This window comes from Bubalus bubalis, chromosome 22, assembly GCF_019923935.1.
Source record: "Bubalus bubalis isolate 160015118507 breed Murrah chromosome 22, NDDB_SH_1, whole genome shotgun sequence".
In the NCBI taxonomy this organism is placed as follows: Eukaryota; Metazoa; Chordata; class Mammalia; order Artiodactyla; family Bovidae; genus Bubalus; species Bubalus bubalis.
The window spans coordinates 4,350,544-4,361,924 of NC_059178.1; the positions used below are offsets into that span (position 1 = coordinate 4,350,544).

An 11,381-nucleotide genomic window follows, 5' to 3' on the forward strand; every position below is an offset into this window, starting at 1 on the left:
AGTAGGTATCCTGAATGCCTGGCCTGCCTGGATTCCTCCAATAAGTGCTGAGGAGAGAGTCCCTTTCAGCCTGGGGAGGGGCTGGCTAGCTGGGAAATGGGAGACCCAGAACACGGAGCCCACAGCTGAGGCCTCTGCTTCTCCCAGCATGTAGACATTCCGTTCTGAACTAGTTTACCTGAGCAGCCCCCAGACACCCCCAGTTAAGGGCTCAGAACAAGGGCCCTCTAAATCAGCGGTCCGCAACCTTTACAGCATCAGGGACCAGTTTCATGAAACACGAGTTTTCCACGGACGGGGCTGAGAGGGGAGATGGTTTCGGGACGATTCAAGCGCATGACATGCACTGCGCACTTTATTTCTGTTATGGTCACGTCAACGTTACCTCGATCGTCAGGCCTGAGATCCCAGAGGCTGCGGACTGCTGCTGTACATTGAAGAAGTTGGAGTCCAGCCCACAGGCTTCATAGGCACACCGTTCTGTGCAGAGTTAATATCTTTATTTAACGCAGTCTCCTGGTACTCCCTTCTCTCTCTGGCTTTTGCTGGCAGGAATTGCTGTTGGGGACATCTGAGTCCTAGGAAGCCACCCAGCACTGCTGACTGCTTCATGCCAGGAAGAGCTCTCTCTGCAGGGTCCTCACCACACTGGGCCAGAGAGGAGGGCGTTACAGAGACGGCAAAGCCAGGCCCTGGGCCATGGAGACCACCCAGGAGAGAAGAAGCTTCTAGAAGCTGTTAACCAAAGCAAGGACACCACCAGCTACAGGGGAGCTGTACCCTGGGATGCCAGCTTGCTGCCAAGTCTGGGGGTCCTCCCAGGACTGAGAGTCACACAGAAGTCAGGTTAACTCTTCAGAATCAAAGGCCATCAGAGCAGACAGCTATAAACAGCCTGCCTCCGGGAATCACAGTCCTGGCGGACTACACAGAGCAACCTGGGCTGTGGCGTGGTGAGGCCCTGACTCAATCCCAGCCTGTTTCTTCCTTTGTTTGTGAAATGTGCTTGATCATGTCCATCTTACAGGTTATCCTGAGCAGCCAGTGTGACCGTGTATATGCAAGTACTTTGTAAATAGCACTGCATTACTTGCCATTTATCCACCCCCAAGAAATTGAGGCCATCTAAAGGGCAAGGTCTGTTTCATTCTTTTCTTTTTTATAATTGTGGTTAAAAAAAAAAAAAAAAACTATAACGCAAACTTTACCATCATAACCATTTTTAAGAGTACACTTGAATTGTGTTAAGTATATTCGTGTTGCTGTGAAGTAGGTCTCCAGGCTTTTTCATTTTGCAAAACTGAAACCCTCTACTCATTAAACAGCAATTACCCTTCCCCTCTTCTTTCCCCAGCCCCTCGTAGCTACCATTCCCCTTTCTGTTTCTATCAATTTGACTCTAGAAACCATCTAAGTGGGATCATACTGGATTTTCAACGAGTTTTGAAGGACCAATATTTAGCAGAGCACCGAGCACTTGCAAAGCCCTCAGTGGGGCTTTTCCTGGCTGCCCAGTGGTTAAGCTTCACCTTCCAGTGCAAGGGGGTGCAGGTTCAATCCTTGGTAGGGGAGCTCAGATCTCACATGCCTTGGGGCCAAAAAGCAAAAACATAAAACAGAAGCAGTGTTGTAACAAATTCAATAAAGATTGTAAACATGGTCCACATTAAAAAAAAAAAATCTTAAGAAAAAAAAACCCTGAATAAATCTCCACTGGAGTGAATGGATGGAAGCTGCAATCCTTGATGAAGGTGAAGGAACATCCCACCCTGTTTGCCTGAGGTGTTCCCCGATTCAGTGCTGAAGAGTCCGCATCCCGGCCACCGTACACCAGAGAGCTGCTTCTGCCAAAGACAGCTTGATTCAGAGATCCAGGGACAAATGGAATTATGAGGCTTCCTGCCAAGCTCAATTCATTCTTCCCAAGGAAAGATGTTTCCTTGGTACTGGAGTTTATTTTTAGAGCCTTCTGGCCACAAGGGTCAGTCAGTCTTTGCTCAGAATCGAGTTCCCCGCCTCCGTGAGCCTCCTGAGAGACACGAAAGGGGAGTAGCTGAAGCTGACTGGTCTCCAGCTCCGGCTCAGGTCCGTGGGGACCCTCCTAGGGGCAGGGCCAGGCTTCGTGGGGCCCGGAGCTTAAGCTGTTTGCAGACCTTCTCTAAGAAAAAAATAGAGAGCCTTGGGAATGCGTTACTGGGGTCCCGGGCAGGTTGTGGAGGAGTCCAGACAATCAAAGGCACTGAAGCTTGAGCTTCAACAGCTTCATAGTAAACCTTCTCTCTTCTTCCCCATGCTTTTTTTGGTTTTGTTTAGTATTTTAAAAAACTGAGGTCAAATTTACATAAAATTAATATTAAATTTTTTTTATTTTTTCTTCTTTATTCATGTGAAAGTGAAAATGTTAGAAGCTCAGTCGTGTCTGACTCTTTAGGACCCCATGGACTGCAGCCCACCAGGTTCCCCTGTCCCTGGGATTCTCCAGGTAAGAGTACTGGAGTGGCTTGCCATTTCCTTCTCCATAATTTTAAAGCATACAATTCAGTGACATTTAGTGCATTTGTGATATTGTGCAACCACCACATTTATCAAGATTTTTCAAGTTTCAGGACATGTTTATCACACCAGAGAAAAACCTTGTACCCATTAAGCGGTTGCTCCCCATCCCCCATGCCCTCTGGCCCCTGAAAACCGCCACTCTGCTCTCTTTCTGTGAGGATTAACCTACCCTGGACGCTACACATAAATGGAATCATGTCACACACAAGCTTTCACGTCAGGCTTCTTTCACTTAGCAGACCTTGAAGTTTCATGCGCACCGTAACATGTATCAGCACTTCATTCCTTTTTATGGGCAAATTATATTCCATTGTATGCGTATACCACAATTTGTTTATCCAGTCAACAGTGGAGGGACTGTAGGGTCATTTGGACCTTTAGGCTACTGTGAATAATGCCTCTATGAACCTTCACATGCCAGTATTTCACTGAGTCTCTTTCTTCAATTGTTTTGAGTATTTTTGAGGAGTAGAATTGCTAAGCAGTATGAAAATTCTATGTTTAACTTTTTAAGGAACAGCCACAGTATTTCCCACAATGGCTGCACTATTTTACATTCCCCCCAGAAAAATGTGAGGGTGCAGTGTCTTCATATCCTCATCACCAGCAATTCTATTTTCCATTAAAAAATTACAGCTATTGAAGTGGTATAAAGTAATGTCTTGGGACTTGCCCTGAGGGCCAGTGGGTAAGACTCTGTGCTCCCAACGCAGGGCCCCCGGTTCGATTCCTGGTCAGGAATCTAAACATCCTGCATCCTGCAATGAAGACTAAAGACCTCTTGTGCTGCAACTAAGACCTGGCGTGGCCAAATAAATAAATGTGCAAAAAAATAAAATAAAAATAAAGTGATGCCACATTGTGGATTCCCTCATTGTTTTCTTTTTTTACTTTCCATTCACTTTGCCATTTTTCTGACTTTTAAGAACATCTTGGACACAATCATTTTTATGTAAAAACCTTTTTTTTCCTTTTTTCCTGATGAATAATAGTCAATAACAAAGCATTTACTTGGGCCCATGTCTAGTCAGAGCAATGCTATCAGCCACCAAACATCTCAACGATAGGATATGAATTTGGGGAGGTGAAAGGTCTGTCTTCTTGGGGTAAACTAGGAGCTGGGAGTTGCACACTTTGAGGACATGGACGGACCGAACTGGAAATGTTCTGCACTGTAAGCTGACTTGCTTGAGCGTCCATCTTCTGTCTCAACTGAGAGAATTATTTACCCCCTGTTTGCTAAGTTTGCCAAAATACCACTGAATGGGTGGCTTAAACAACAGAAATGAATTTTTTCTCAGTTCTGGAGGCTGGAAGTCTGAGATCAAGATGTTGGTACATTTGGTTTCCCCTGAGGCCAGCATCGCAGATGGTAACAAAACAAAACCAGCCTGCAAAGCAGGAGACCCAGGTTCGATCCCTAGGTGGGGAAGATCCCCTGGAGGTGGGCATGGCAACCCGCTCCAGTATTCTTGCCTGGAGAATTCCATGGACAGAGGAGCCTGGTGGGCTACAGTCCTTGGGCAGACTGGAACCACTTAGCATGCATGCCTGAGGCCTCGCTCCTTAGTCTGCAGGGGGTCACCTTCCCGCTGAGCCTGCATGGCCTGTCCTCTGTGCAGGCACTCCTGGTATATCCCACTTTTCTAGTAAGGACACGAGTCCCAGCAGGTAGGGGTCCCACCCACATGCCCTCATTTAGGCTTAATTACATATTTGAAGTTCTGTCTCTAAATACATCATATTGAGAGTTAAGGCTTCAACACAGGAATTTATGGGGGACACAATTCAGACCCTCTGAACTTTGTCCTTATCACTGTGGTAAAGAGAATTGAAATATACTTGAAAAGTCTGAAAGAGAAAGTGAAGTCACTCAGTCGCGTCCGACTCTTTGCAACCCCATGGACTGTAGCCTACCAGGCTCCTCCGTCCATGGGATTTTCCAGGCAAGAATACTGGAGTGGGGTGCCATTTCCTGCTCCAGGAGATCTTCCCGACCCAGGGATTGAACCCGGGTCTCCCGCATTGTAGGCAGACACTTACCATCTGAGCCACCAGGGACATGGCCAAAGTGAAAAGTCTAAAGGAAACTAAAAAGTAAAATCTCCTCTGCCATGCCATTAATTGGATCAGGGAGTCAGACCAGATGATGAGATAGGACAGAAAAAGCCGTGCCCTCAGGGCCAGGAGGGGTCCGCTTTCTGCTCAGAGGTTACCACCAAAGTCCTTTTATTTCACTGGCCCAGGAGTTTATTATGAGAATCAAAAGAGAAAATACATTAGAAGGTGCTTTGAAATTATAAAGCACTAAAAAAAGCAAGCCATTATTATTTCTCCCTTTCTGGTCCATAGGATGCAAACTCAGCTAAGCAGGTCTCAGTTTCATCACTAAATGCCGCCTCCCTCGGTGCTTCACTTACAGCATTTGCTGCTGACTTAGTAATGATTAGGCATAGCTGTCTTTCTGTGACAGAAAATCCCCAATAACAGTTGCTTAACAAGCGAGACCAATTGAAGAAGTAAGCAGTCTGCTTCAGGACATCCTCAGGGACCAGCCCTTACGGTCCAGCATGGTGGCAGAAGCATCCCAAACGCCAGGATGCGGGAAGGGATGACGAAGAAGAAAGGAGGAAGAGACGCGAGCCACACAGCCCGCATCTGCCCGTCCTCAGTGGCCAGAGCTGCATCACACGGCCGCACCTGGCAGCAAGGGAGACCAGCCAACGGAATCTTTACTTTTCTGTGTGTGTATGGGGGTGGTGGTGGCCATGTCCTTTAATATACTTTTTATTACTAGGAGAGATGAAAAAAACAGATATTGCAGAAAACTAGAACTCTCTGCCTTATAATGGACTCCTCCAATCCTCTGGATTTCAGCAGTTGCACACGTCAATCAAAAAGAAGCTATTAAATGAACCAAGAAATAAAGTAGGAAATATTCTGATGCATGTGGTTTCATACTAAAAACCTGATTTTAATATCTTGCGTCAGGGTCCACAGTTTAGAGGTGAGCTGAAATAGATAGATTCGTGCATATAACTAGGAAAGTAGTACTATGACATAATAGAAAAAAGAGTTTTGGAAGACATCAACTCAGTTCTCCAGGGAACCTCCTAAATCAATTCCTCCCTGAATCAGGAAAGGGCACCAGTGTTTTAAAATCCATGCCTGCAGAACTTTAATTTATGGGGGTAACTGAGTGATGACAGGGAGAGGCCAATGCCATTGAAAGAAGAATTTTATTGCTTACGTTTCCCAAGAGATGATGGCATGCCATGCCATGCAGGGCCACACGGAAAGCACCAGATTTTGGTCAGAATAAGAGGAAAGCTGAAGCCAGTGTCTTGACTGTGTTTTCTACGGAAAAGACACCGCAGGGCAGAGTAAGCAGCTGAGGGATGGCTAGTCTGAAGAATTCCAACGGGCTTCGGCTATAAAGGAGGTTTTTAGTGGGCTGGTACTTGGCCCTGAGATGATTTAGGGCAGGGGAAATATTGACTTGATGCGTGAGAGTTAGATAAAAAGGTCACTGGGGCTATCGACTTAGGATTGTTTGGTTTGCACATGAGAAGTGCTCTCCTAGGTAGGTCGTTGGGCTTCCCAGGTGATAAAGAATCCACCTGCCAATGCAGGAGACACCAGAGACTGGGGTTCATTCCCTGGACTGGGGAGATCCCCTGGAAAAGGAAATGACAACCCACTCCAGTATTCTTGCTGGGAAAATCTCATGGACAGGGGAACCTGGCAGGCTACAGTCCATGGGGTTGAAAAGAGTCGGAAACGACTGAGCAACTGAGCGCACGCAAATGCACAGATGGGTTGTTATTATCTCTAGGACTTAGCTTGCCCTGGGAAGGACAGTCTCTCCCCGAATTTCTAAGGCCTTTCCAAGATGTCAAAACATCATAAGACACAGAAAATTAAAACAGGGTTAACACAGAGCTAGAAGCAAGGAATTTCCATCACCGAGAACAATGCTTTGCCAGGGGCTGCGCTATCTACCACGGTGATTCCCAAGCTCTCTTCTAATTGGGAGACAGCATCGTATGACTTGAAGGAGCTGGCATTAGACTCAGGCCCGGGTTTAGTTCTGCTTGTAGCCATGTGACTGGGAGGATTTGTAGTACCATCTCTAAAGCTCAACCTCCTTATGGACTGAATGCATAGAGTAAGATCTGCACAGTGTCATAGTGAGAATTAAGGGAGGCAATGTGTGTGAAGTCTTAGCTCAGTTCCTGGTTGATAATAAGTGGCCAATGTTCATTAGTTGGGTTAAAAGAGAATTGAGGCATGTTACAATTCTTAAGAGTTTGTTTAGCAAAAAATCTATTCAGATAAGGCAGTGCTGAATTGGAAGTGATCAGGACTGCACCAACAGGAGCTTGGGGAGACTTTTATGGACAAAGTGTTAGTTGCTCAGTCTTGTCCAATTCTTTACAACCCCATGGACTGGAGCCCACCAGGCTCCTCTGTCCTTGGAATCCTTCAGGCAAGAATACTGGAGTGGGTAGCCATTCCCTTCTCCAGAGTATCTTCCTAACTCAGGGATTGAACCCAGATTTCCTGACCACAGGCACATTCTTTACTGTCTGAGCCACCAGGGAAGCGCCATAGAGAAAATGTGGAAGCAAAGCAAAGAAATGATTGATTGGCTACAGCTCAAAGCCACGTTGGCTATTTGCGACTGGTCACCCTTAGGTTTCAGTTTCATAACTTTGAGGCACTGACAGGCTTAGGCTGCCATGGCCTTAAAGCCACATGGGCTTTGGTTTAACTAAGCAGTTGTTATTATTGATACTGTTATTAGCAACAGTTTGTTTACACAATAATTTAGCCGTCCACGAAAAAGAAGTCCTTTATTTATTCAGCGCCCACCCTGTGGTAGCCACTGTCCTAGACCCCGGAAGTAGCTAAGTGACCAAACAGGTTCCTGCTGGCCTGGAGCTCATGTTCTAGTGGGGGACAGGCGATGACACGTGGATGAGTAAGATGCAAGCAGGAGAGAGGAGAGTGGTCTTGGGAAAAGCTCTTATTTTCTTGCTGGGTGGCAGGCGCTGTGCTTCCATGCGTCATCCTGTTTAACTCTCAGAACAACCCTGTGAGGCTTGTTTTCACATCCCCATTTGACAAATGAGGAAACAGAGAACTGACGGTGCTGGGGAAGGCAGAAGCGGGTCTCTGACTGTTCGCGGCTATGCTTGCCGCCTGCCTCTTATTGCCCTGCGTGTGTTGTCTCTTTTGCCGTCATTTTAAAATACAGCCTCTAGTCAGATAGGGTAGTAAAATCATATACATAAAGGAATCTTTAAAGCGCAGCTCTTTGTGGTAATTTAGTGTGCTCACTCTCTTAAAGAGTAGTCCTGAAAGTATACTGTATCTACACTGAGCCTCTTCCTGGGAAAGCTACTTCATCAGCTTCTGTGTCCCTGAAGTGAAAAGTCAGCCCACGCTAATGACTGGTTTAATCAGAGGTCTGTTCAGTTTATATTTCTCCTGAGCCGAGGTTCTTTGGCAGAGGACTTGGGAAATCTCATACCTCACGAGATGGGAACTTCTAAGCTAGGAGCTGGCAAATATAAGGAAGCATAATTAACTGTTGAGAGCTTAGGAGAATCCGTCCAGAGACTTGCATAATGCTACAGATATGCACACTCCCACTCCAGCAAAACATTTCCCCATGAAAGGTAGTTATGCATTGGATTGTGTGTCATTTAACAACATGGCAGACAGGGCCAGAGCCCCTGATTCTTCACTGAATTTTACTTTATGGAAAGGAGCATGTCAACGCTGTATATTGTCACCTTGCTTATTTAACTTATATGCAGAGTACATCATGCGAAATGCTGGACTGGATGAAGCATAAGCTGAAATCAAGATTGCCAGGAGATATCAATAACTTCAGATATGCACGTCAATAACCTCAGATATGCAGATGACACCACCCTTATGGCAGAAAGCAAAGAAGAACTAAAGAGCTTCTTGATGAAAGTAAAAGAGGAGAGTGAAAAAGTTGGCTTAAAACTCAACATTCAAAAAACTAAGATCATGACATCTGGTCCCATCGCTTCATGGCAAATAGATGGGGAAACAGTGGAAAAAGTGACAGACTTCATATTTTTGGGCTCCAAAATCACTGCAGATGGTGACTGCAGCCATGAAATTAAACGACGCTTGATCCTTGGAAGAAAAGCTATGACTAACCTAGACAGCATATGAAAAAGCAGAGACATTATTTTGCCAACAAAGGTCCATCTAGTCAAAGCGATGGTTTTTCCAGTAGTCATGTATGGATGTGAGAGTTGGATTATAAAGAAAGCTGAGAGTCAGAGAATTGATGCTTTTGAACTGTGATGTTGGAGAAGACTCTTGAGAGTCCCTTGGACTGCAAGGAGATCCAACCAGTCCATCCTAAAGGAGATCAGTCCTGTGTATTCATTGGAAGGACTGATGTTGAAGCTGAAACTCCAACACTTTGGCCACCTGCTGCGAAGAGCTGACCCATTGGAAAAGACCCTGATGCTGGGAAAGATTGAGGGCAGGAGGAGAAGGGGACGACAGAGGATGAGATGGCTGGATGGCATCACCGACTCAATGGACATGAGTTTGAGTGAACTGTGGGAGTTGGTGATGGACAGGGAGGCCTGGCGTGCTGGCATCCATGGGGTCGCAAAGAGTCAGACACAACTGAGCAACTGAGCTGAACTGAACTGAACCCCCCCTCCTTTTTTCTCTAAGAATCATTACTTTCTTTTCTTTCTTTCCTTTTTTAAATATTGGTTTATTTAGCTGTGTTGGATCTCAGTTGCAGTGCAGAGGCTCTTCCTTGCATCATGCAGGCTCCTCCATGAGACTCACGGACTCTCTAATAGCGGCACGCAGGCTTAGTTGCTCAGCGGCGTGAGGCATCTTAGTTCCCCGACCAGGGATTGAACCCACAACCCTTGCATTGCAAGACTGGCTCTTAATCACTGGACCACCAGAGAAGTCCCAGAATCCTTACTTTCTTAAACATCCCCAATTTCTCTTTACTTGCAGGACAACCACTTGGCTGTTTGTTTTTTTTTTCTTTTCCACTCAGGGCCATGAGCGTTTTATCTCGGCACATTAGTGGTGGCATCTCTAATTACAAGTGGGAGCTGCTGAGACTGACTGAGGAGTAGATGCTGGGAGGCTCCTTTACCAGCCACGGATGCACACTCCCACTTCAGGCTGCCAGGTTCAAATCTGTGGCTCAGTGAAATCGAGGAGAACCATTCTCAGGTGGCTCAGGAAAGAATTGGCCTGTCAATGCAGGAGACACCTGTTCAATCCCTGGGGAGTAGCCCCTGCTCTCCAAAGCTAGAGAAAAGCCCACGAGCATCAAAAAAGACCCAGGGCAACCAAAAATGACAAAATAGGTCAAAAAATAATAAAGCCAACCTTACTTTTTAAAAAAGAAAGAGAATGTGACATGAAATAAATATCTAGGTCTTTGGAAAATTAAATCAGTCACAGATGGAACTCAACAAATACTTACTGAGTAAATACCTGCTCTCAAAGAAGTTAAAATCTGATGAAATAAAACAGAATCATAGAACAACACTTTGGCTAAATCAGATCTAAGATTAACTATTATTTGCTTCTCAGCTGTGGTTTGTATATCATCAGTGGAATCCAATGGTAGTCTAGATGGATTATGAGACTTTTTAGATACATAATAAGCATTTGTATTCTCTGAATACTCTGCTTGAGCCAAGGAGAATTAGTTTCAAGTTCCAGCTCGATTTCTGACTAGTTACGTGATCTTGGATAATTTAGTTAATTTCTCCAAACTCATCTTTCATCATAAAATGGAGTGGTTGACCTCAATTCAGTTCAGTCACTCAGTCATGTCCCATGCTTTGCGACCCCATGGATGCCAGCACACCAGGCCTCCCTGTCCATCACCAGCTCCAAGAATTTACTCAAACTCATGTCCATTGAGTCAGTGATGCTATCCAACCATCTCATCCTCTGTCGTCCCCTTCTCCTCCTGCCCTCAATCTTTCCCAGCATCAGGGTCTTTTCAAATTAGTCAGTACTTTGCATCAGGTGGCCAAGGTATTGGAGCTTCAGCTTCAGCATCAGTCATTGCAATGAATATTCAAGACTGATTTCCTTTAGGATGGACTGGTTGGATCTCCTTGCAGTCCAAGGGACTCTCAAGAGTCTTCTCCAGCACCACAGTTCAAAAGCATCAATTCTTCAGTGCTGAACTCTCTTTATAGTCCAACTCTCACATCCATATATGACCACTGGAAAAACCATAGCCTTGACTAGATGGACCTTTGTTGGCAAAGTAATGTCTCCGCTTTTTAATATGCCATCTAGGTTGGTCATAGTTTTTCTTACAAGGAGAAAGTGTCTTTTAATTTCATGGCTGCAGTTACCATCTGCAGTGATTTTGGAGCCCCCCAAAATAAAGTCTGTCACTGTTTCCACTGTTTCCCCATCTATTTGCCATGAAGTGATGGGACCGGATGCCATGATCTTTGTTTTCTGAATGTTGAGTTTTAAGCCAACTTTTTCACTCTCCTCTTTCACTTTCATCAAGAGGTTCTTTTGTTCCTCTTCACTTTCTGCCATAAGGGTGGTGTCATCTGCATATCTGAGGTTATTGATATTTCTCCTGGTGATCTTGATTCCAGCTTATGCTTCATCCAGTCCAGCATTTCACATGATGTACTCTGCGTGTAAGTTAAATAAACAGGGTGACAATATACAGCCTTGATGTACTCCTTTCCCAATTTGGAACCAGTCTGTTGTTCCATGCCCAGTTCTAACTGTTGCTTCCTGACCTGCATGCG

General features: G+C 45.3%; 1 long non-coding RNA gene across 1 annotated transcript; it reads left to right on the forward strand.

Moving 5' to 3' along the window:
- The first annotated feature begins 2,420 nt into the window (after positions 1 to 2,420).
- LOC112581431 lies at positions 2,421 to 3,380 on the forward strand. Its single transcript, XR_003105991.2, has 2 exons — positions 2,421 to 2,482; positions 3,270 to 3,380. It is a non-coding gene; the product is annotated as an uncharacterized LOC112581431 (long non-coding RNA).
- The last annotated feature ends 8,001 nt before the right edge of the window (positions 3,381 to 11,381 follow it).